General features: G+C 42.9%; 1 protein-coding gene and 1 long non-coding RNA gene across 2 annotated transcripts in view; one reads left to right on the top strand and one right to left on the bottom strand.

The window, feature by feature from the left end:
- Positions 1–26,218, bottom strand: part of AFG2A (AAA ATPase AFG2A) — a 343,648-nt gene that overhangs the window by 82,521 nt on the left and 234,909 nt on the right.
- On the top strand, positions 11,817–24,457 carry LOC149870626 (uncharacterized). Its single transcript, XR_016440796.1, has 4 exons — positions 11,817–12,549; positions 14,564–14,644; positions 15,697–16,052; positions 22,798–24,457. It is a non-coding gene; the product is annotated as an uncharacterized LOC149870626 (long non-coding RNA).

Below are 26,218 nucleotides of genomic sequence, written 5' to 3'. Positions count from 1 at the left end.
CTGGTCCATGGGCTATATTTTCCCCACCCCTTTTCTAGACGATTCTAGAGTAGCTACAAGAAGGAGGAAGAGGAAGAAGTGATGAACCTTCCTTTACGTAATCCATTGCTTTCTTTTCTCTGCTTTATAATCTAGTCACTCTCTTCCCTATCCCCCTCCCCCTCAAAAAAAATTTCACCTTAACCTATTTTCCACTTCTTCCTGGAATACCTGAAATCTCACATTTTGACAAATAAACCGTTCAGTCACAAGAATATGCCCACCCCTCCTCAGAGTCACTACTTGCCCCACATTCAAATTCAGAATAATTTCCCTCCTCCCACATGCTTGACCAGTTCTGCTGGCCAGTATGTAGAAGAACAGAAACACAGCAGTCTTGCTACTCTCTGTGCCTTGGTTTGCAGTAGCAGTTTCAGCCCTATGCTTACCTTATGTTAATCTGAGTGGCTGCATTTCAGCCACAACACGGGCACAAGTGACTGGTCCCTCACTTTTTACTTCTTTGTGTACAGGCAGATATGGATGTGTAAAGAATTTATATAGGTGGCAATGGTTATAACAAGGAGCGAACAGAAAATGGAAACTTGTCAACTGGGGTAACTTTGATCAACCCAGTAGAGAATTACTTCTGGAAAAAAACAGGGGTAAAACACTAGCAATCTTGTACCAGCACAGATTCCATTAGTCTCAACCCAGGGCTGCTAGATGCCAAAAGCAACCCAGCTATTACCCACTCACCTGTTCCTGAGTGGTGAGGAACAGTAAGAGCCAACTACTGTGTAACTATCCAAGGATAACTGCCTGCCTGTCCATTCTTGCTCCCAGTACACTGACACACAAAATTGATGTTAATTACATTGGAGTATGAGTTTGCTCATCTACGCTAGTGGTGCTAAACCTACCTGGCCCTGAGGGCTGAATGAGGGGTGTGGGGCCAGTTTGAGTGCCAGACCTCGCTGTGGCACGACCCTATGTGCCGAATCTGACTGCATGCTGAATCCCAAGTGTGAGGCCAGGCAGACCCGCAGGGCTCACCAACCATCCAGAAAGTAGGCGGAGGTGGGGTAGCCATGGGAGTGTTAATGCCATGGCTTTCAGAAACATGGGCCATAAGTCTGTATTCTTAGCGAATTGCAGAGTTGCACAGTGAATTTTTGGTTGAGAAAAAGAATCCTAGCAGTCTTCCCCTTTAACTGCTAGACATCACTTCCTCCCAGATTTCTAGTAAAATGATTTTCACTTAAAGTTAAAATTAACTGAAAAAAAAAATCTATCATCAGCTAATAAACAACATAACACACTTTCCTTAGTGCATGTTTATGTAAGTGAGTCTGTGCTCTTGACTAAGAAGTGCTAAACCTCAGGAATGTTAGTTACTTCTTCCCCCCCACCCTTTTGGGGTGGGGGGTTTAATAAAAGAGCCCCTTTAGAAAAGATTACAATTATATGTAATGGAACCTGGAAGCAGACTCTCTTGGCAATTAATCACCCAGGAGCCGTTGCAATCCTGCAGGCTGTTTCTGACAGATTTTGAGTGCTTTACAGGAATCTCTGGGATAAGATGTGCCTGGGCTGGCTTCTGACAGGGACTGCTCATGTATAAAGGGGTTGGGTTTTTTTTTGGTATTTTTTTTGTATATATACACGTGCATAGATACACACATACAGATGCACGTGTGTGAGAGTGTCTGCACGGATTTATATATGAAATTCTTTCTTTACATACATGGAATAACTGCAGTACTCATTTATTGGCCCCAAGGTGAAAAATGCCTTTTCTTCCTCTCAGCAAAGTAGAGCTATCCATCACTTAACAGAGATACTTCCTGTTTTCAAGCAGTTGGGAAGGCATGACTTCCAACCCAAATACTTGGCTTGGCAAGTTATTGCTGTGTTGATAGATGCTTTTATAACCACTTCATTCCACCTGAAGTTTCAGTATAAAAAGAGCATTTTTTTCAGAGGGAGGAGAAAGAGAAAGAAGGAGAGGAAAGAGAAGGAGAAGGAAGGAAAATACCACAATTATAACAGCTGGATGACAGAGGTTAGTATAGTTCTGACAGATGTTACTGTATAACCTCAAGATGACATATTAGGGAGAAAAAAAAAACTCCTGTTCCTTGCAGAAATGAAGGAGAATATTGACTGTAAGCCAAAATATTACAAGTCTTTTCAGAAGCTTTTGAAAGCTGTAACAATAATCTACCACATAATGTAATATTTTTCATACTTAACATATGCCTTTGGATTACCATTGCCCTGAGTGATTAAATTACCAGCACTGGAGAAGATTCTTTTCAGAAAGGTATCTATCCTCAAAATTACAAAAGTACATACATAGCAAGTTAGTTCTGTCTGTGCTTGCTTAGTAACACTTTTCCATCTTCTGTTTTCATAGGCAGAAGGAAGGTTTTCTAACTAAATGTAGCTCTGAGTGCTTCTCAAGATCAAAGTGTTTTAGTATGTGATAAACAGCAATAAATTGCTTTGTCTTCATTGCATGCAATTTAAAAATCCATACGATACAGTTTACACACATTTTCTTTGTGTTACATTCTGTATTGCTTACACATAAGCAATAAGTCACAGAAGTGACTACCCTAGGAAAAAAAAATCCTGCTGAGTTTACCTGGACTCTGAATAAATTTCAGAGATCTGCCTATCAAACCATAACCACACAAGATGTGTAAGAAATGTCCATGGACATTACTGAAGAGGAAGAGAATAGTTAAGAGTTAACATTACAGGAAAGATTTTCAGAAGCATTTTAAAATTAGATCAAAGTTCAGTTATACCAACTAAAAAAAAAAAAATCAAGGAAAGATAATATGACTTTTCTTTTAAGAACTACTTTCACAAGTAAGGTTTGTGAAAGAATATTCTAACTTCAGTCTAATGGAACAGTCGTCAGACATTTGGAGAGAATAAAGACATGCCATTTGAAATTAAAGCTATACTGAAAGAGGAACGCTGTCCAGGACACCAAAATGATTCCTTTATCTTCTTAGAAATGTCCTGGGACTTATCTTCTAATTGGATAGGTTCAGAAATAGGAAAAACCTCTTATCCTCTAAATGAGTAACTTCCCTGCCTCTCAGTACATATATCACCAGTGTTAGAACTGGGAATAATAGATGTTCTAGAGGTTAAGAATCTATTCTGTACTATACTAGCTCAGATGTATAAAGCATACAAATGGAATGATTTCTCAGATGACAGTCTTTACCTTAACTTCTATTATGTTCTAGTATACGAAAAAAACCCCCAGAAAACAGAATAAAAAAGAATAGTACAAAAGTAACATTTTTACCCCAGAAAACAGAATAAAAAACAATAGTACAAAAGTAACATTTTATTATACATAAGAGAGAACGTATTTGGGGCTTCACCATCGGTGGTAGAACTTCTAGTTGAAGACACGGTACATGTGCTTTTAAATATGGCCATCCACCTAGAGCCTTGATTGGGTCAGATTGTCTGTTTTCCTGCATTCAAGGAAGGAATGCTTACCAACAGCCAGATGGGTTGACAAGGAAGTCCACTCACAAAAGTGGAGGTGACATCATGCCAAAGCTTGAAAATGTGCAGTTAGTACAAAAAAACCTGTAAACTCAACTACAAAATCCAAGATAGCTACATGGCATGATATTAACATACTCAAAACAAAGTCTAATTGACAGTGGTGCACTGGCTAGGTCACGTGCAATGACACGATGTTACAAGAAAAAGCCCTGGTAGACATGTCTCTTCATTATTTATTGTAGGTGGACAGTCACCAATTTCCTCCACCTCTGCAGGAAAATGACCTACTAATTTTCCCCCTAGTAAGACAGAAACCTATTTTAAAGCCTGATTCCAGGAGCTTATAGGCAGTGTAGAGTTTCTATAAATTATAATGCTTGGAGTTGGGACTGCTGGGTGCAGACGGAAGATAGTGCTTGGACTCTGGGATTAAAATTCTTGCTTTCTAGCCAAAGGCTCAGAATCGGTTCTTATAAAGTCCTGAAAGCATTTTGCAAGCCTGCCAAAATGCTTATAGAGCCTACTAGGAAGTAACATTGGACTTAAAACTTGGGTGTTACTTCACTTTGAATCCTTCCCACACAATCAAATATTGCTTAGAATATAAACACAGCTCCACCCTCTCCATCGAGCTGGGTCCTTTTCTGCATGGCTACTACGTATATTGTTAAGCCATTAAATTCCCCTTACTCCTATTCTGTTGAGGGATTCTTTTATTCTTTCAACTGCATAAAGGCACGTCTGCTGTGGCAGACAATCTGGCATCAACCCTGGCTTCATTCTTAGCATGTCCTAGATATTTCCATCTCCCTTTCTGGATAACCTCAGAGATTAGGTGTTGTTCAACTTTGACGAATCTCAGCATTTGTAATAAATTCATTCCACTTAATACCTACTATTTTCCGGAGGCATTTTCTTTCAAAAGCATTTAGATGTTTGTCTGTACTTTTGGTGAAGATCCAGGTTTCACATCCACATGTTAAGGTGGAAATAACATTTAAGTTGAAGATCCATCACTTAGTTTTTAAGATTTAGGCTTTTTAGTGACTAACTGGGTTTCATGTTATAAATGCAGTTCTTGCTGTGCCAATTTGTAACCTTAGTTTCTTTTGGACATCTGAACTGGCTGGCACCTGAGTGCCAGGTTGTGTGAATTGACCTGTCTCCTGTATTCCATTATTTTCTAACAGAAGGTCTGGGTTCAAAGTTGCTAGATTTTTAGATTTGTTTTAGATTCATTTTCATAACTAAGGACTCTAGCTTGTTTGCATTGAAGGGAAGTCTCCTAGTCTGTGTTTGCACATTGATTCAACTGCCACTTCTAAGGCATTATTTTGAAGTCACAAGACGCCTGTGTTCTACTAGTCTATGATTTTTCTCTTTTGTTGGCATACGGTTACTCTTCAAGTCATCCCAAAATGATTCCTGATGAAGGCTACTTGATGCTGTCTTATAATTTTTGTCTGACAGTGTTTATTCCTTTTGATATTCTTTTCAGTGATAATTCTTTGGAGATAAATCTGGCTGACACACAAGCTTCTAGGCTGAAATGCAGATTGTTCTTCCCTTCACTTTGCTTCAACTCCTTCCTTTAATCTCCCGAAGATGACACTGCAGAAGACTTCAGTTACCATGGAAAGAACTGTAGTATCACAACAGTTACTGCAGATGCTTAGGTTACTTTCTTTTGACATTCTTTAATTATGATATTATTGATTATGATTTAATTATGATATTATTTTTCCATTGCTCTGGAAGCTTTTTTTTTTCCCAGTTTCACAATCATAAAAAAAAATCACTGAATTTTCAACACCTGTCATGTCATTAACATTTCCGGTGACTTGGCCTTCACTAGTAGGCCAAATTTTAACTTTTTTTTTTTAGCCGACTCTTTCAATTTTTACAATACCAAGTTACAGGGCAGTGTGGTCACGCCACAAGATAGGTTGCTGATACAGGTGGACCTGGGCAGGCTTGAGAGTTGGGCAGACCAGAACCAGATGAAGTTTAACACTGCCAAACGCAAGGTGCTCCATCTGTGGGCAAACAACCCTCAACATACACACAAGCTTGGTGGTGACAGCTTGACTTGCACCACGGCTGAAAGGGACCTAGGAGTAATGACTGACCATCATAAGAATATGAGCTGTCAGTGCGAAGCAGTGGTCAGCAGGGCAATCAACATGCTGGTATGTATCAACCGATGCATCTCCTATAAAACTAAGGCAGCGATACTCCCGCTGTAGTCAGCACTGGTGAGACTGCAGTTGGAGTACTGCATCCAATTCTGGGTGCCGCCTTCAATAAGGATGTGGAAAAACTTGAGCGGGTCCAGGAAAGAGCCATCCGTATGATCAGGGACTTGCAAGGCAAGCCAGTGAGGAAAGGCTGAGGGACCTGGGCCTCTTTAGCCTAAAGAAGAGACGGTTGAGAGGGTTCTTGATAGTGGCTTACCGCTATATCAGAGGAGTGCACCAGGAGCTCGGTGAGCAACTGTTCACTAGGGCACCCTTGGGGAAAACCAGAACCAATAGATAAAAACTCCTGGAAAGCCACTTCTGGATTAATGCAGTAAAAGCTGCGTTATCTGACACTTCATTAACTGACATGCATGCTCTATTAACCGGCATGCCAGTCGGCGCAGGTTGACACGGCAAAAGCAAAACTGGAAGTCCCGCTTCCAGCCATGGCCCGGGGCAAAGCAGCCTGCATAGGGCCCCCCTCCCTGTCCCCCAGCACACTGATGCCAGGGGAGGGGTGGCACGGTGCCTGTGCCCCAGCATACTGATGCACCAGATGTGGTGGGACCAGGCAAAGATGCCTCTCAGGTAACCGGCATATTTTGTTATCAGGCACCCCCCCGTTCCCCATGGGTGCCAGACAACAGAGCTTTTGCTGTACCAGGAAAAACTCCTTCACAGTCAGGGTGTTGACTGTGGAATAAACTCCCTCCAGAGGTGGTAAAGTCACCTACGCTGGAGGTTTTCAAGAAGAGATTAGACAGTCACCTTGCTGGGGTCACTAACCCCAGTTGTCTTCCTGCTTAGAGAGGGGGCTGGACCTGATTATCTGCAAGGTCCCTTCCAGCCCCTAACAAGCTATGAATTATTTGTCTGTTAGCCTTTAGAATATCTAGTTAAGGTCGTTTTAATTAATATCATTGTAAAGGTTGTAGAGTATAAGTATGAACAGATGTTCACCATACCCAATCTACATCTTACTTTAAGCCATGTGATTCTAGGTCAGGAGCACCTTGTGCATGCATTCTCTGGTGCCATGCCAGGAACTTAATCTAAGTCAGGGTGGGAGAGGGGCAGGCAGGATCTGGGGTAGGTTGTGGTGTGTCATGTCTCTGCAGGAGGTTATCTGTCCAGGGTGAAGGGGTTAGGGGGCTAAAAATAGCCCAAATCAGGATGAGAGGAATACGAAGAACACAACCCTGAGGCTGGGGCAAGAAGCTGGGTTTTCCCAATCACCAGGTTGCATTCTGTACACATGCAGATGTTCAAGTAGATCAGGCAAAATCTAACTTAGTTAGATCAGGCTAGGTCATTTTTCACCTGACCTAACCTGTCCAATTGTGTGTACAAATCAGCATTTAGATCAACCTAACCCTAGTTACACTGATCTAAATGTAACGTCTGCATGGACCCTCAGTCTATACTGCTCGATTACAGTGCCAGACAGCATTATACTGAAATACACTCTGGCTACTCTGTGCACATTGTCTCCCAAACCTGAATTACCTGTCTTAATTCATAGTTTTGAATGTTAGAGCTTACTGATATGCAGGCAGCACGCGGCAAAGTAGCTACATTATTTCAGGTTCAGGAAGTAGCACACAAAGAGTGAGTGAAGCCTGTCTTGTACAACACTATCTGGCAGTATAACTGAGAGATACAGAAATGTCTGTGGTTTTTTTTGTGGCGTTCATTTATTTAGCACCACAGCTCTTTGTTTTTTCTTTATTAAGGTCTTTCTTAACATACTTCCCAGGCAGAAGTTATTGAGTAGATAAAGTGTTTACTATCATCACCCCTTTTCTGCAGCTAGTTCATCTTCTTTGGTCATGTTATTTTCCATATATTTTCTCACCTTATGATATTTTGTAGCGATTAGCCCTTTTTACTTTCTGCAGGGGTTTTGTTGTCTTTTTTTTGGAGGTGTTTTATGAGACAGTATTTACTTCAGCTTGTTTCCTTTCTTTTGTGCAATGTTCTCACCTATCTCAGGCCAACGTGCAGCTTATCTGGAAAACGTTTATTGGGATATCTGCGATATTATAACATAGACAGGACCAAAACATGTCAACATTGACTTCTTGTGGTTGATCCAAGTCTTGAAGCACATGAATTTGTTTTCAGTACAATTTGACATTTGCTACTATAGTGTCTGTTCTGTTAGCTTTTGCTGTCAATATTCCTGGTACATTTAGGACTTTTAAAGTTCTTCAAATTGTCCATCTCGTCATCCAAAACTGGATGCCACCTATTTTGTTTTTAAAAATATTCTTGTTATTTGATGTTACTTACAATTGCAATTATTCCAGGGAAGAGAGAGGAGTTATTATTATCCTTTTTTCTAAAACTCTAGCTCCCAGCTAATTCTGGAAGACTAGTTAAATCCCACACTGCTGCATCTGTTTTCTAGTTCTGGAAGAGCTACAATGGGTCAGTACAAGAGAAAATATTAGACTTCACTACCTTTTAAAAGCCCTATTTAACCTCACTGAAGAATTCCTGGTCCTATGCCAAGTGGAAACAGGACATTCTTCTACCGCTCTTAATAGTATGGGTTTTAAATAGCTTCTCAGACTTTGATGCACATCATTTTGAAAATTTACTAAGGGCCAGGCACAGATCATCTTTGTATGAACCTCTCCTCAGGATAGCAATCCAAACTGACACACTTAGATAGGCTTCAAATGAAGTCAATGAAAGGGCAATAAGAGATATAAGGCACAAGGATTTGTCCAAACTCCAGGCTCTCTTTAGAGCTTAGACACCTGACTTTGAGGTATACATAAGGTATCTTCCTCAACTTGGGATCTAGGTGCCTAATTGAATAGTGGTGCCCACCTTTTGCATAACATCCTAGTGGTTAGTGGATGCCCTCCATTCCTGCTGAAGCCTGCTGGTTAGGTCACTCTCTTGGGAGATTAAAGGTGTAAGTTGGAATCACCCTGGGCTATGGAGGGCCTAGAATCCAGTTCTCTCACTTTTTATCTAAGTGCTCTAACCTGCAGACTCTCTGGAAAGGATAGGCACCTTCCCTATGGCTCCATTCCCGCCCCCCAACACATACACACACTGTGTTTTTGAGAGCAAGAATTCCCACAGGGAATGAATTTGCTATTATTGATATAAGCTAGACATGCTTCTGTGAGCACTTAGATTATGGACATAGCCACCCCACATCTCTGATCTGCATCATAATGGAGCATAGGAAATATTTAGGCACATAGGCACTTGGACTGGATTGCTTCTGAGTAGGCACAAAAGCCTAGAAGGAGTCACTGAAGGAATTTTTCAAGCCAAAATGGAGACACCTGATGAATTTAGGAGCCTTAAGAGTGTTGTGGCCAAGTGGAGCATAGCTGATCTTGTTTTCCCACTGTGACTTACAGACCTAAATTCAGCTTAAATTCTGTTTAGACACCCATATAATCAGTCTGAATCTGGCTGTAACCGATTTGCCTGGAGGCACTGGACCAGTAGATATATTAGGGATTCAAATCCTTGTTCTGACACAGACTTGCTGTATAGTCTCAAACAAATGGTTTAACTTTCTAAACATGCTATTCCATCTACTTTTTTCCAATAACGTTGCAAAGGTGCCATTTACGAGTGCAACATAATGGTAAAAATTCTTGCTAGGAGAGCTGAAGACAGGATTTGAGCATTTTTTTGTCCCAGGTTTCAGCTCACTGCTCAAAGACAACAAGTTTTGTAAAGAGGATCCCATCTCTATTTGTTACTGTACTGAAGTTCTTAAAGTGTTCATAAGATTTACCAAAATGTTATAAAGTAATTGTGTGTTCATAGTATGCTTGCTTATTTCATAATGACTTTGGTTGTTCAAAACTGGTTTAAAACTTGCAGAAACCTGAAAGATTAGTTCTTCTGTACATGAAAATCTAAGGTTGGAATTCAGCAAGGAAGAATTAAAAAAATGAGTTTTATTGCATACAAGTAGACAAATTTCTTGTACCAAGGATTCACAAAATTATTGAAATGCCTTGCCATTTGCTCTCTACCTTTCAAAATTTTCCTTGCAATTATTCCTCAAGTCTCTGAGTTTAAGCAACCATGTTCTGACACAAACCCAGATGTGCAGGAAAAAATGATGATTCTGATGTTGGACAAGGCTTCTCTTCAGGCTAATCAGAGTTTCAGGGTTCTTTTGGGGGATGGAAAATGACAACCTCTGGGAGGCTGTCAGAGAACTCAGATTCTTTCATGGGATGTCCAAGAGTATGCAACACTTACAGGAGTATAAAATCTGATGACAGAGAAGTTCCAAGGCAAATGAGAAAATCTCTGGCTTGTTCTGTGAATACTGAGATCCTTCCATAAGGCCTTGGACTTATGAAGAAAAGAAGTTTTCCAGGGAAAAAGTGTTTTCTCTAGTTTTGAAAAGGTTTGCATTTTGCTTCTGACTTCTGAATGAACTCAGTACTGCTGGAAGTTGAGCCAGCGAAGAGAGCATTTACTAGCACTGTATAACTTACAGGCAGTAAGATGCATTCGATTGTGGAACAAATTTACAAATTAAATGGCAGAAGTCCCATTTATTGAAGCTGCACAGCAGAACTTGTACTCTAGAAAACATTCCTATCTGTGCCAAATGGTTGACTAGATGACCTAATATAATTAAGATGCCATTTTCCAATAGTTAGTATTGGCTAATATTTAAGATACTACATTTCTTGCTATACTGAAAAAAAAAAGAAAACACCTAGAGAAATTTAGATATTCCTCTAATTTTGCAAAGGAAATCACCACAGGTTTTTAATTTCTAGGCAAATGTGATTATATGCATTGGTAGTAAACAAAGCTTTTTAACAGAGATGGTCCTATAGCAATGAAGACAATTAAGGTAGAAGTTAGAGTATGATTATATCCCAAAGGTGTGCATAATTAATGCCAGATTTTAAATATGCATGTCAAAATGCACACACAATATAGGTCTACTTAAGCTAAGTTAAAACCCCATTCTGAATACACCTGTCATTCCATAATGTCAGTGGCTGGGTCTGAGAGTCACTCAGGGTCCAGGGGAGCAACAAGGACCAAAAGGAGTGTGCAGCGAGTGCTAGGGAGCAAGGAAGTCAGGAGATCAGTCCAAAGAGCCAAGTCAGAGAGGCAGAGGGTCAGGCAGAGTCTGGAGTCAGAAGGCAAGCCTGGTCAGCTATCCAGGTGATCAAGCTGGGACTCAGCTTAGGAAGCCAAAGGGCCAGGGCAAGCTGGGTTGGGTAGCCATGGGATCAGTCAGAGAGCTGGCAGCAGCATAAGCTGAAGATGAAGCGGCTTGGGTACAGATTGAGCCCTGTTGCCTGGACACTTCCTCTTCCAGGTCAGGGGTTTATACCAGACGGCTGAAGGGTCAGCTGACCCTGGCTGGCCATTTTACTGGCAGGGAGTTGAGGAGTGGCCAGGCCCAGATGGATGGTTCTGGCCACCTGGGTATAGACCAGGTGCTCAGCCATGGAGATGGTAGGCTGGGATGAGTGGCTATGCGGGGCAGCCTGAGGTCCCAGGTTTGAGGCCATGGCCTGACAACCCTTTGATTTTTCCTTGTACACACACCCTGCTTATGTACATCTGTTTTGCTCAGAGATTTTGAGAAAGCATTTGGAAAAACAATGTTTGAACATAGCTTTCAACTTGTAATTCTTGAAGTAGAAAGTAAATTAAAATATGAACTCATCATCATTCTTGAAAAAGAAAGAAGAATGCCCTGGCTATTTTAATCCACACAGACGGGTGCCAAGGTCAGTGCTAAAGAATTCCCACTATATTCAGTGGTGACGAATTATCCCCACAGCAGTAATACTACTCCTGCAGCTGCAATACTGAAATATCCTCAGTTTTGGAATTCATTTCCAGTACACCTGCATATAAATATCAGGAGAGTTTCACAATTCAGATGGTTTCAGAACTTCAGGAATATTTACTATCCAACTTGACAGCCACAGGACACTCTAAGAGCACAGAGACTCCAGAGAGAGAACATTTAGAATAGAAAACAATTCCAAAATCAACAGTTTTCCCTCTTTGTGCACAGGAAATGCTTTCAGTAAACTATCCAAATCCCTGTTCACAATGCAGAGGTTCCTCCTGTTGCACAGTACTTCATATTTTATTTCATGGACAAAAGTCTGATGATATCACCTCAATTTCCAAGGCTAAGGGAATTGATGAAGCCCTGTTCAGCTACATCTGTGCATGAGGTTCTGCCTTGTGAGTAATTGTGGACCTGGCCCACTGCCCCATGGATTTTTGTTAATGAAACTGGGGAAAACAATTATACGAATATGTGCATGGAGCTCTGAACCACACTCTACAAGACCGGGCATCATCCGATTTTAAACTGCTCAGATTTCATAATTATGTACTCCATTCAAGGGCTGACAATGTTTTTCTCCCTCCGTCATAGCTAGAAACTGTTCACATGCAAGACTACCAATATTAGATGAGATGCATGGAGTGGGCATATGACACATACTTATGCACAGAATATTCCCTTTCCACGCACTTGCTTACGCCACCACTTGCTTTATTTGCAGCTGTGGAATGTGATTTCTTTCTTTTTGCCTAAGAGAATCTCTTCTCAATTTCATACCCATAAATCTGTTCAACCAGACTGAATGGAAACAATCTGCATTCCAGTCTTTTATCTTTCTCTGCAAGAACTTATTTAGAGTACTGTAAATTTCTTGAGCTTCTAACAGGGATGAGTCAAAGATGATGTAAAAGAAAAGGCTACTGAGCTGACAATCTACTGCAGAGCACTGCAACTCCAAACGTAAGTACAATACAGACCCATACTAAAAAGTGTCTCTCAAGTTTTCAGTTTCTATTCTATCTAACCATGATATAGAAATAAATACTACACAGTATGAAGTCCCAGGAGTTTAGTGCCCTCCAGGATTCAAATCAAATAAAGGATGCTTTAAGGCTCTGATCCTACTACAAGTTATGTACTGGCAGACTTTATTGTATGTACACTGGTAGTCTCTATCGGTGCACAGTACCAAGCCAGTTCATGGCCTCGTCTTGAAATGGGAGATTTAACTCCATAGTTCTTTGTTAGCGGTGATTTACTTTAGACAGAGAATGTTTTTAACTTTTAAAATTTATATATTTGACATCGTTTCAGATGAAGTATGGAAATAGGATGACTTGGAAGAGGTAAAAAATAAAGGTCTACTGAGCATTTCCACAGAATGGGTAATGACTGGCTACGCCTACACATTGTTACTGAATGTGGAAGTACTAAATGACAGCACAGTAACAGCCTGTACTGTGCCATGCCACAAGTGCATGATTACATTTAGCTCCTATGTCACTATACTGAAAGAGCACGTCACTACGGCAGTGTAGCTGGTGTCATGGTTTGTGCCCACCATTGCTATGGAGACGTAATGTCACTTGTAGACGTGCCCACTGAGTCATAAAGGTTCTTTTATAAGATTAAATTATTTATTTTGTCATGGATTTAGGTATCACATGTTAAATTCCCATTATGAAGAAAGGATCAGTTCTAACTGAAATGTACACTGAATGTAAATAACAAAGCCCTGATTTTTCAGAGCTTTCATACAGAATTAAAATTCAAATATTTTAATTTGACAAAAGTCAAACATAAGATTGGGGTTTTTTTCCATTCATTTACCTTTCCTAGATCGAATCTGTCAATGCACAACTGGATTTAACGATACCCATTAATGCTATATTGCAGAAAGTGAAATTACTCTGACAGCAATCTATGTAGACTAAAATGAAAGAATCTGATACTTTAGCAAAATCTCCTTTACAGAGAACAAAAGAAAAGAAAAAGAAAAGAAAAATCACAACAGTACATTATTTTCTGTTTCTGTAAATAACATCATTTGCTTATTATTTTAAACATGAAAACTGAAAAACAATGCAATATTAGTTTAAAATACTGTAGTAAATGACAGGCTCAATCAAATGATTATCAGACAGCTAATATTAGCAACTTAGTGCTTAAATCAATCTTGAACACATATAGAAGCTATTGTTTGGGGGGTTTTTTAATTCAGCTAGATAATCTAGGATATTCCAAATGAGTGTTTAGTTACATATCTCCTTTACTAGGTACTACTTTTCTAGAAACTACAGTGAATTTCTGTGAAACAGCCTACAAATACATATAGCATAAGTATCTATGGGCACATATTGTCCTAACACAATGTAATTCAAAAGCAAACCCACTGGAATGATTGTCAAATAATGGCATGATTATCAAGAACAATGATTCTACCTGAGTCATTTGCATGAATTAGAAGCTGGTATTTGAAAGGTAAGGCAGATGCAATACACGAGATGTGGGCTTAAATAGAGAATGTGCATATACCATCACGTAAATTTGATACTGTGCCAAAGCTTGCATCACACACATGCAGGAATGGCTAAGAGCAGTATAATTTATGAACATCTATTATGTTAAGCTGGAAAAAACTCCAAAACGTTTGGAGAAAATAATTATGGAATTGAAGGTGTAATCTGATTTGTTAGGATTATGATAATGTGTGTTGTGTTTTTAAAACAATGCTGTGATACTCAATTTAATATGGATATATCCAAAAAAATCTTAATGAGAACATTCAAATGGTTTCACTAAGAAATCAATTATTCAAAGTAATTTTCATTTGTAATCAATCGTGATATTATGTTAAACAGCAGGGGGATGCATGTTCAGGGAGAAATTAATTGCATTTTCTATCAAGCTAGTAGATAGCTTTTACTATCCAGTTAAGAGACTCTTTCTTTTTTTTTCTTTCATCTCCCATTAGAGGTAAAACACAGGCCGCTACTGAAGTACTATATTTCTACAGAAAGACCAACATTTTCATATCTTATATTTAAAGAAACAGGTAACATAAATATTGTGTGTGTTTGTGTTCATGCAAATATAAATACATAGACATAGATATATATCTATACACATATATATTATTATATATATTTCTCATTTATTTCCAATTGATCTTTCTCCCACAGTAATTCTGATTAGCCCACTGCCCTGCTGAACTTTTTGAGAAGCCTTACAAATGCTGCTATGTAAAATATTGTTTTCCTTCAGCTCATTAGTAATATATTGGCAAGTCTTAAAGCATCAAATAATCTCTCAGATGATTTTCCTGGAGTATATGTAAGTAATTTCTAAGAAAGCTAGGAAGACAAAAACCCTACAATGCTCTTAGTAGCCTCAGTCTGTTTCATGGTATCACAGAACAAGAATGTCTTCAGTAAAGTTAAGTGCCATAGCACAAAAGGAAGCTACTTTTCATCAGTGAGATGCCTAATGATAGACGTTCAGTAATATTCAGAAGAGGAAGAGAACATTTCACAGTACAATTCTTGTTTATTGCACAGTAGCCTACTAACACTGTGCAGAAAGGTACTGGTCAAAAACTGCACTACTGCACAGTGTTATTGGTAGGGACTTAACAAATTCATGGCGCAAATGGAGTGCGCTGTGGCTTCTTTAAAATTGCAGTTTTCCTCATGGGCCTCCTGTAGTATTGCAGTAACTATAATTGTTTTGATTGCTCATATTGTTATTTTTCTTTTTTATATAACGAAATATTTAACCTTTAAGATTAACTTTATCTTATGCTTTAGTTTTTATAATAATTTGATCAGTCATTATTAGTGTTCTGGAATTACCCATCTATTTTAAATTTCTTATTGCTTAGCATAATTATGCGTGACATAATGGTCTCACAATTTTAGACATATTTAACCTATTGGTCTCATGACTTTAGAACTTAAATTTAGTATAAAGAAAATGCTTGTGTAAGGGTTTGCGGTATGTCTGGTGTATGTGGAAAGAGGTAAAGAAAGAGTGAATGATGTATGTATGTGACAACGTGAGGGAAGACAGTCCTCTTGCAGCAGGTGAAAATAGCTTCTGTGCTTAAAGGCTGCAGTGATGTCGCGTCAGGAGTTAAGGATTACCAAATTCTATATCATGCTTCACCCCTGAAGACTGCAAGCAACAACCCCCCTGAAGATTACAGGCCACAAAGCCAGAAGATCATACCCTACCAATCCCAGCCTGCCAACAGGACAAGGAGGATGACCTTCGCATCTGACTCAGCAGAATCCTAAAGGTAAGCGTGTGTTTTCTTCTAGGTTGGCGGATCTCCTCCAGCAGGCTTTAAACTAGGGTCGTTGGGGGAATGGGAAGATGACGGCAGAGGAAGCCTTGGACTGCCAAACCAAGCAACACCCACAAGTACAGCCCAGCCTAGACCAATGAGCGGAACATATACTCAGGTAGGCAACAGAAGCCAGGGTAATGCTAAAAGTAGCGGGCCAGTGCACACATCCTCAGGAGGCCTCAAATGCCTCTACACAAATGCTTGTAGTATGGGAAACAAGCAAGTGGAACTTACCCTCTTGCTAGCTGACACCAACCCAGACATAGTGGGGCTCACTGAAACATGGTGGGACCCAGTGCACGACTGGGCGGTGAATATCAAGGGCTATAGGCTGTACAGGAGGGATAGGACAGGGAGGAAAGGTGGGGGTGTGGTGCTCTACATTAAGGAGGAATATACTTCCTCATCAATTAGCAAAAAATCAGAGGAGGGGCACTCTGAAGTGCTCTGGGTTAGAATACAAGGCAGTCGAGGGGAAAGAGATTTAACGGTGGGGGTCTACTACAGACCACCCAACCACGGGGAAAAGCTAGACCAGGAATTCTTAAGTCAGCTCACGGAGGTAGTTAGGTCAAAAAGCTTGGTTGTCACGGAGTCACAGAGGTGCCCCGTGAGTGTGAGGGGATTGGCAGTGCTGTCAATCACCCAGGCAGCCCAGGTGCCTGGTGGCCAGGGGCAACCAGGTGGTCACATGGCCGGAAGAGGGCAGGGCCTGGCCTTTATAACTAGCTGAGGCCGGAGCTAGAAACACAGTTCCCTTCTGGCTGCCGCAGGAGCAGGAGCTTTGCAGCTGAGCTGAGTGGCCTGGGTTAGTGGTTGCTACTTCACCACGCTAACCGGCTGCAATGATGCAGGGAACAAGATCGCCCTGACTGGAGGTAGGATTGAAAGCCCTGGTGGGGCTTGGAGTTGTTAGGCGTGTGGAGCCTCTGTTTATGTTGTAGCCAGATGGCTTGAGTATTATGTTGCAGTTTACACCGGAGGACCGGGTGAGGCTGTAGGGGAGCGAGGAGGCCTCAGGGGAGCTCCCCAACAGCTTGGGGGTTCCCAGTGCCCAGTTGAGGCACAGTGCCAGGGGCACTAGTGTCGGTGCTGCTGGGCATTATAGTGCGCCAGGGAGGCGCAGTGTGCGGGGTTACAGACCCCAGCCCATAAGGGCGGTGTTTAGCCCCGGAGCAGGGCAGAGACAGGGTGCAGGAGGCGCGGAGTCAGCCCCGAGAGGGCAAGGCCCCTGGAGCGGGGCAGAGACAGGGCGCAAGAGGCGCGGAATCAGCCCTAGAGAGGGCAAGACCCCGGAGTGGGGCAGAGACAGGGCGCGGGGCGCGTGGCGTGTCGGCCCCAGAGTGGGGAAGCCCAAAGGGCGAAGCGCAGGGAGCGCGGTAGAGGCCCCAGAGGGGCGAGGCCCCAGAGAGGGGCCGAATAGCCAGGCCTAGCTAGCCACCCAAGGGCGCCGAGACTAGGGCGGCGATAGCGCCGGCCCAAGGGCGCCGAGACTAGGGCGGCGATAGAGCTAAGGCTAGCGCGGCGAGAGCAGCCTAGCTAGCCACCCAAGGGCGCCGGGACTAGGACGGCGATAGCGCCGGCCTAAGGGCGCCGAGACTAGGACGGCGGCGAGAGCGAGCCGGCCCAAGGGCGCCGGGACTAGGGCGGCGAGAGCGAGCCGGCCCAAGGGCGCCGGGACTAGGGCGGCGAGAGACCCGAGATCCGGGCAGAGGGACCGAACCGGCCCAAGGGCGCCGAGACCAGGGCGGCGGTAGAGCCGAGATCCGGGCGGAGGGAGCGTGCCGGCCCAAGGGCGCTGAGACTAGGGCGGCGAGAGCGTGCCGGCCCAAGGGCGCCGAGACTAGGGCGGCGAGAGCGTGCCGGCCCAAGGGCGCCGAGACTAGGGCGGCGAAAACGCTCCAGTTCCAGGGCAGAGCCGGCGATTAGCCAGGCGCCGGCTAGAACCCGGCCCAGGAGGCGCCGGTAGTGAGCGGCACTGGCGAGCCGACCCAGGAGGCGCCAGCAAGTAGCTGGGCGCCAGCGTGACAGGCCCAGGGCACGGGGAACGGGCTAGAGATTGGGGCCCAACCCAAGGAGGCGCCAGGTGGGCGAAGAGCCCCGGTGCCCGAGAGTGAGAACAAGGGCGCCCGAGGGGCGAGGGACCATACAAGCGTCCCCCAGAACAGCTGCGAGGCTTGGGGCGTGCTGAGGGGGAGGCTTGGAGGCACGCATTGCCCTTAAGGCGGGACGCATATAGATACCCCCAGTCTGCAATAGGGACGAACAACCAGACCGTCCATTAGGGAAACTGGCAGCCTCCACATTATATAGTTAACCATCAAAGTCGTGGCGGGCGAGATTCTGAGGGTGCTACATCACTCTAACGTGACGGTAGGCGGCGCTAGGGAGCTCACGGCCGCCCCTAGTCGCCACTCCCTCACAGTGGTCATCATGGGTGACCTGAACTTTCCAGACATCTGCTGGGAAGAGCAGTCAGCCAGGTCTGACCGCCCACATAGGTTCCTAGCCAGAATGCAGGACCTCCATCTAACCCAGGAGGTGCACAGCCCCACCAGGGGAGATGCCTTGTTGAACCTGGTGCTGACCACTGGCGATGACCTGGTGAGGGGGCTGCAGGTGCTCGACCACCTGGGCGACAGCGATCATTGCCTGCTGGAATTCACCATCCAGTGCAAGGTGGCAAAGGCCTACAGCAAGGTGGCAGCCCTAGATTTCAGGAGGGCGGACTTCAATGAGCTAAGAAGAACAGTCAGGGAAGCACTGAGGTTCCAGAGGTGAGGGGAGCCAGGTGTCCAAGAAAAGTGGTCGCTCCTTAAGGAGACGATCCTCCAAGCCCAAAGGGAGGTAATCCCAACACAGATCAAAGCGGGCAGGAGGGCGCAAAAGCCCCCATGGCTCACCAAAAGCATCCAGGAGTGTCTCCTAGCTAAAAGGGAGGCATACACCCAATGAAAGGGAGGAGTCATCACCAGGGAAGATTATACTGGGGTTGCTCAGGGATGCAGAGGGGCAGTCAGGAAGGCCAAAGCAGAGATGGAACTGGGACTAGCTTCCTGGATCAAGAACAACAAGAAGTCCTTTTTTAAATACACAGGAGGCAAAAAGAAGTTTCCGGGTAACGCGGGGCCCCTGCAGGACATGCTAGGAAATTTCATCATCACACCAGACGACAAAGCTAACATATTTCATAATTTCTTTGTGTCCATTTTCCAGAGCAGGGACTAGAACAGCCACCCCCACTCTGGGCCCCCCTCAGGGCCCAGGGGAGGCGCACCTAGGCCAAGGGTTAGTGAGGAACTAGTCAGGGAACTTCTGGAGGGACTGGATGTATTCAAATCAGCTGGTCTGGATGATCTCCACCCTAGAGTACTGAGGGAATTAGCTGAGGTCATTGCGGGACCCCTGGCACAGCTGTAAGAGCACTCATGGTGCTGGAAAATGGACTGGAAGAAGGCCAATGTTGTTCCCATCTTCAAAGCGGGGAGAAAGGAGGGCCCGGGAAACTATAGGCCAGTTAATCTTACCTCAATCCTGGGCAAGATTTTTGAGATAATTATTCTGGCACACATCCATGAGGGGCCAGCAGGGGAGATTATGGTTAGGGGCAACTGACACCAGTTCATTAGAGGCAGTTCCTGTCAGACCAACCTGGTGGCCTTCTATGACCAGCTCACCAAATCCTTAGATGCAGGGGTAGTAGTGGACATAGTCTTTCTGGACTTTCAGAAGGCCTTTGACACTGTGTCTCATCCCATTCTCATTAAGAAACTAGGGGACTGTAGCGTCGGCACCTACACAGTCAAATGGTTCACCAACTGGCTGGAGGGTCGCACCCAGAAAGTGGTAGTGGACGCGTCATTTTCAACCTGGAGGGATGTGGGCAGTGGGGTTCCACAGGGCTCAATCCTCGGGCCTGCACTGTTCAACATCTTCATCAGTAACCTGGATAAGGGGGTAAAAAGCACCCTGTTCAAATTTGCTGATGACACTAAGATGTGGGGGGATGAGGGCACACTAAAAGGGAGGAATAGGCTGCAATCGGACCTAGACAGGTTCCAGGGGTGGGCGGATGAGAATAGGATGGGATTCAACACTGACAAGTGCAAGGTGCACCTGGGGAGGAAGAACCAGCACCATACCTACAGGCTGGGGAACTGCCTTCTCGTCAGTACAGAGGCAGAAAAGGATCTTGGAGTCATCATTGATGCCATGAACATGGGCTGGCAGTGGGGGGATGCAGTTAGGAAGGCCAACCGCACCTTGTCATGCATCCACAGATGCATCTCGAGCAAGTCCAAGGGGGTGATCCTCTCCCTCTATGCGATACCGGTCAGGCTGCAGCTGGAGTACTGCGTCCAGTTCTCAGCGCCACACTTCAGGAGGGATGTGGACAACATGGAGAGGGTCCAGAGGAGGGCCACCCACATGATCAGGGGACAGCAGGGCAGGCCCTACCAGAAGAGGCTACAGGACCTGAACCTGTTCAGCCTCCAAAAGAGAAGGCTGAGGGGGGATCTAGTGGCCTGTTACAAACTAGTCCGAGGGGACCAGCAGGCACTGGGGGAGTTCCTGTTCCCGCAAGCACTACCAGGAGTGACTAGGAATAACAGTCACAAGCTGGCAGAGGGTAGGTTCAGGCTAGATACCAGGAGGCGCTACTTCACGGTCAGGGTGGCTAGGATCTGCAACCAACTTCCAAGCGAAGTGGTGGTGGCTCCTACCCTGGGGGTCTTTAAGAGGAGGTTAGATGAACACTTTGCTGGGGTCGTTTGACCCCAGTACTCTTTCCTGCCATGGCAGGGGGTCAGACTCAATGATCTGCTCCCTTTCAACCCTACAAACTATGAACTAAGATTCCGCACAACACTGCCCCCCTCCCCTGCACTGATTGGTGGAGTGCCCCCATCTTGCAGCTTACTCCTGATCAGTGGGGAGGTGAAAACTGTGATTTTAAATATGGCGCCCACCACTGGGCATTTTTCTCTCCCACCACTGATTGACTGAGGGGCCCCAGGTAGGTCTTTTTGCTGCTGACTGGTGGAGAGGCAAAAATGGCACCATGTTTAAAACCATGGTTCACTGCTAAGCAGGAGGGAGCCATGGTCCCTAGCTAACAGCAGTGTGGGTGGGGGGGGGGGTGTTAAGGGGTAAGGTGCACATGAGGGAACATGCAAGATTAAAGGAGCCACTGCGCACTCTACTTCTGCCGAGAATTTGGTAGGTCCCTAGTTATTAGGCTACTAAAGTATCACAAAGAAACCATGTGCCGGTGTTACTGCGCATTTAGTTAGTAATTCATTAAGAAAGTACTAAACTAAGTGCGCAGTAAGTACTGAATATTAATGAACACGTAAACATGCCTATGGAATCCCAGATTCTACACCAGAACCTAAGCACAATGCTGTCAATTGATTCAAGGCCCTTCTATACACATCACTCCCTCCCCAAACCTGACTACTTCCACATCTGCCTCCTCCCATCTGTCCACTTCCCAACCTCCCACTCCATATCCATTTCCTGCTTTGACACCTACAACCTTCTCTCTGCTCTTCATTTCAGTCCCATACATGTGTGAATTGAAGTTTACAGTGACTCAGCCTAGCCAAGTTTAGAAAGATGTTCACAAGGATGACCAAATGCACATCCCTAACAAAAGAGCAAGTGTCTGTTCCCAAGCTAGGAAGTGCCATAGCTTCTCAACTAAAAAGCTGTCTGAAATTGATTTACAGGAAAAAACAAGGTCTCTGGGGCAAAAGATAAAGTGCTTTCAAGATACTTAGGTAGGCAACAGCAAGCAATTTCTAATGTACATTTATTCATTGGACCAAAATAGCAGCTTCAGAGGCAGTACAATCTCTGAGCCACAAACATGCACTTACTCTTGACACCTCAAAAGTCCCAAAAAAGACTGAAAACTCCTTCTCTACCTACCAGAAGTACTTCTGGCTATGCTGTCCACTGGAAAGAGCATTGCCCTTTAGCAATACCATGGGCTCAAGAAACTGTTCACTGAAGTATTCTAATGGAAACTGCAACCTTTTGTGCATTCACAATAGTAAAGAAGTTAAATTCACAACTTCATGCACAGGTATCTATTTTGTAAGTTAGAGGAGCAACACAAAGTGAAAGAAGTGCTGCATGTGGCTGTGATTACTTTTTATTTTTAATACAAAGTTTTTTCTGACACACTGAGGTTCTGCAGTTCTTTATTTTTTAGCTTTGGAAGTGTGTTTAAAATATACCTTTATTTAAATATAGCTATATTTTAAATATTTAAGTGGAGAGAGAGTTGATGGGTGCAGATAAGTATTATGAGTCATATACTTACCTCAAGCAAAAATGTTGCATACCTTTGATGAGCATGTAAAAAAATTAGCTGTACTGTAAAATGGTTTTATTCCCATCTTTCAGTTGTTCACATAAAACGTTTCAAAGTTTCATGAAAGGAAATACCTAAAATATATAATTTACCATATGGAAAGATAACATACCAATAATATTAAGTGGTTACACCACACAATTTATCTTCAAAGGATTTTGTAACATTAATTTAATCTATTTTCATAAGAACTGTGAAAAAATATTTTAAAAAAATGAGAAAAGTGAAGCAATGTAGCATGATTATAATTTTGATATGCAAGTATTATAATTAAGAATGGTCAGAATATTTTCAAAGGGAATTTTTGTTAAAATATGCTGTTTCTTCATAGCTGAAACTTTCATAGTTACGTCAGTTTCCATGGAAACATTGTTGGGAAACTTTTGGGGCCCATGATTCTCTGATCCCAGAGAGGAAGGGACAATACACTTGCGTGCATGGACATGCATTCACAACTCAATGATGTTGCTTTTGATAGGTCTAATTATAAATCTCCACTTACACACTGGAAAACTGAGCCAAGAAATTTTGTCCAGGACAACAAAAACTATGCATGTCAGAACCAAGACTGAATACTGGACATCTCTGGCAATGAATGGTGGAATCAAACCAGTTGAAACATGGACCTTCTCTTCCCCAGTGGACAATTAAACTTTCCCTGATTTATGTAAATATTAAATTCTAGCAAATATGTATGGAACTGTTTACTGTACACACTGATGAAGCACATACGAACAATTAGAAAGGCTTGTTTTATTATGCAATTTTTCCGCCTTAATAAATTAGTCATCCTCTTTGTCCAGCAATATAGATATATATATAACAGCAATACATAATTAACAGGAATAATAAATATGGATTAAATAAGTACAAACCCCACTTAATGAGGAAGCATTTGGTCTGTGGCAATTTCTTAAATGGTGTATTAAAAAGGTGTGAAATTTTAAATTCCAGTCTTTCACAGTGTCCATAAGGAAAAACAAAATTTAAAAATGAAAAAAGTAAAGTAATGTAGAGTGATTATAATTTTGATTCTTATTTTTCAGTCATCAGTTTTATATCATTTCAAATGGTTTCTTATAAAAGTTCACCCAAACACCACCTTCTAACAACCTGTGTATGGCCTGATTCATTGAAGTTCAGAGCTACTGAAATGGGAATGGAAGCCGCTCATTATTTCCAAGCAGGGGCTTAACACCTGGTTTTACTGGACTTTAGAGTTGCTAAAGAATTTGCTCCAACAGTGAGCAGACATTTATTATGGAGATAGACCTCTTCAACAAGACACTTGCTCTAATATAGCCTGTGTAACTCAAACAGCACCTAACCAGCCTTCTGCATTTTGGTACATGCAAACAAAATGATTTTATATAGCTGGATGATCACATGCTTAAAAAAAACAAACCCAAAAACTAATTAACATCAGAGCAAGATTTAAGTCCCAACAAGAAACATCAAAAGGCATTACAACATTGTTTGATGCTCCTCTCCTGGCAATGAGCCTTTCCCAGTTTCACAGAGGAAAAACAAATGTTTCCAGTTACACATATACTCATACATCATTGGCTAAGTGAGGCCAGACCCTTTTATGCTGGCACATCTTCATTGCCAACTGACTTAGAATGCTTCTCAGAAATAAGAGGTTCTTCCTGAAGCAATACCAAGATAATGAGGGTTGATCAAAAGATGACGTGATAATCTCCAAAGGAAAATAAGCAGCAAGAGTGGTAAAATACAGTAAGAGAAGAATCCAACAGCACCTTGAAAAGCATAATCTAATTTTTCTGAAATGATCACAAACTAGTGATACCACCAGATTCCTTCAAGTATTTAACACCATGAGCTTGACTTTTGTTTTGTACTGAAGTAATAAAAAGCAACTTCTTAAGTCACATGGATGACTGCTATCAATTAAATTAGAATCTGGCAATTCATCATTACATCCATCATAGCCTACATTTTATGATCCAGTCCTATAAACCTTGAACCATTAAAATGCCAACTACCTTTAACAGAATCTGGAGCGTGGTATGAATGCAAGATGAAATCTCCTTTACCTCCTCAGACCACAACTAGAATAGTCTATAAATTACTCAAGAGAAAACAAACTAAAACATCGTGTCAGAATTATTTCAACAAATTGGTTTAGAAAACAAAAACAAAACCCTGGCAGAAAAAAGCAACATGCAAGAAGAAATGAGAATCACTTACACATTGAAGTTAAGCTCTTACTAATGATTTCATAATTGTCTTCTTAGGGCACCATTTTTAAAATGGTTCTGGCTATAATATTATATGCATATGGAGCTAAAAATAAAAGATGAAAAAGATGCACAGAAACTTGCATCGCATACTACAAGACACCTCCAGTGCAGGATGAATTCGTATAGAATTATTTGGAGCAGTTATTAAGTTTAAAAAAATTCTACAGACTAATCTCCACAATATTATCCATTAATTTTCTCATCACTATCTTGCATTGCTAGTTTGTTGCATTTACTTCTTCTACCTTGCCTTACACTAAGGTCTTTAGGCAAGTTTTTGTTGCATGAGTTTGTACAATGCCTAGAACCATAGGACCTTGCTCCCTAGTCTACACCACACAGTAAACATCCAGCCTTTAACTAACCACTGGCTAGAAACATGACTAATATTCAAATGTGCACTGTGCACATCTTCCATGCTTACTCACCCCCCACAATGTCTTCAGAGCTCTTTGACAATGGGAGTTGAGGTGCACATTATAATTAATGAACACCATCAAATTGTCAGTGCTTTTCTTACATGCCATTATACAAAAATATGGCACAATCTAGGAGGCCATCATTTATCTACTGAAATCTCCATGGGCCGGCAGTGTGGAGAGGCAGGCAGGAAGGCCAACCACACCTTGGCATGCATTCACAGATGCATCTCGAGCAGGTCCAAGGAGGTGATACTCCCCCTCTGTGACACTGATCAGGCTGCAGCTGGAGTACTGCGTCCAGTTCTGGGTGCTGCACTTCAGGAGGGATGTCAACAGCATGGAGAGGGTCCAGAGGAGGGCCACTCGTATGATCAGGGGACAGCAGGGCAGGCCCTATGAGGAGAGGCTACGGGACCTGAACCTGTTCAGCCTCCAAAAGAGAAGGCTGAGGGGGGATCTAGTGGCATGTTATAAACTAGTCAGAGGGGACCAGCAGGCATTGGGGGAGTCCCTGTTCCCCCGAGCACTACCAGTGGTGACTAGAAATAATGGTCACAAGCTGGCAGAGGGTAGATTTATGCTAGACATCAGAAGGCGCTACTTCACAGTCAGGATCTGGAACCAACTTCCAAGCAAAGTGGTGCAGGCTCCTACCCTGGGGGTCTTTAAGAGGAGGTTGGATGAACATCTTGCTGGGGTCATTTGACCCCAGTACTCTTTCCTGCCATGGCAGGGGGTCGGACTAGGTGATCTACTCAGGTCCCTTCAGACCCTAGAAACTATGAAACTATGTATACAGTACACATGTTTACACATATGTGAGTGTACTTGGTTACTGCTAAGGCTGTTTTACCATCTGTTGTCCCAGAGGCTGAAGTAATGGACCTCTTTCAGTCATTACTTCTTTTTTGTATGCTACAAAGAACCTCAATAACTTCATCGCAGTATGTGAGGGAACAGGCATTGTAAGGTGCCTGGAAGCCACAGAAGTTTGGCAAATCATTTGGCTCTGTTTTAAATATTATGCTGATTACACAGGACAGAGAACAAGTTCTACTTTGTAAATACAATTAACAACTGTTTAAATATATACCCTCAGCACTCAGTTTTGCTTTTTTTTTTTTTAACATTTTAATCTCTGAGCCATAAAGAAGAGTCTTCCTTTTTATCAAATACAAAAATAGACATGCTATTTTTCTCCGAAATCTTTGGT

Source organism: Crocodylus siamensis, chromosome 2 (genome assembly GCF_052110815.1).
Source record: "Crocodylus siamensis isolate JL-2025a chromosome 2, ASM5211081v1, whole genome shotgun sequence".
Taxonomy (NCBI): domain Eukaryota; kingdom Metazoa; phylum Chordata; order Crocodylia; family Crocodylidae; genus Crocodylus; species Crocodylus siamensis.
Note: the sequence above shows the minus strand (reverse complement) of the source record. Positions and strands in the feature narration are given on the sequence as shown.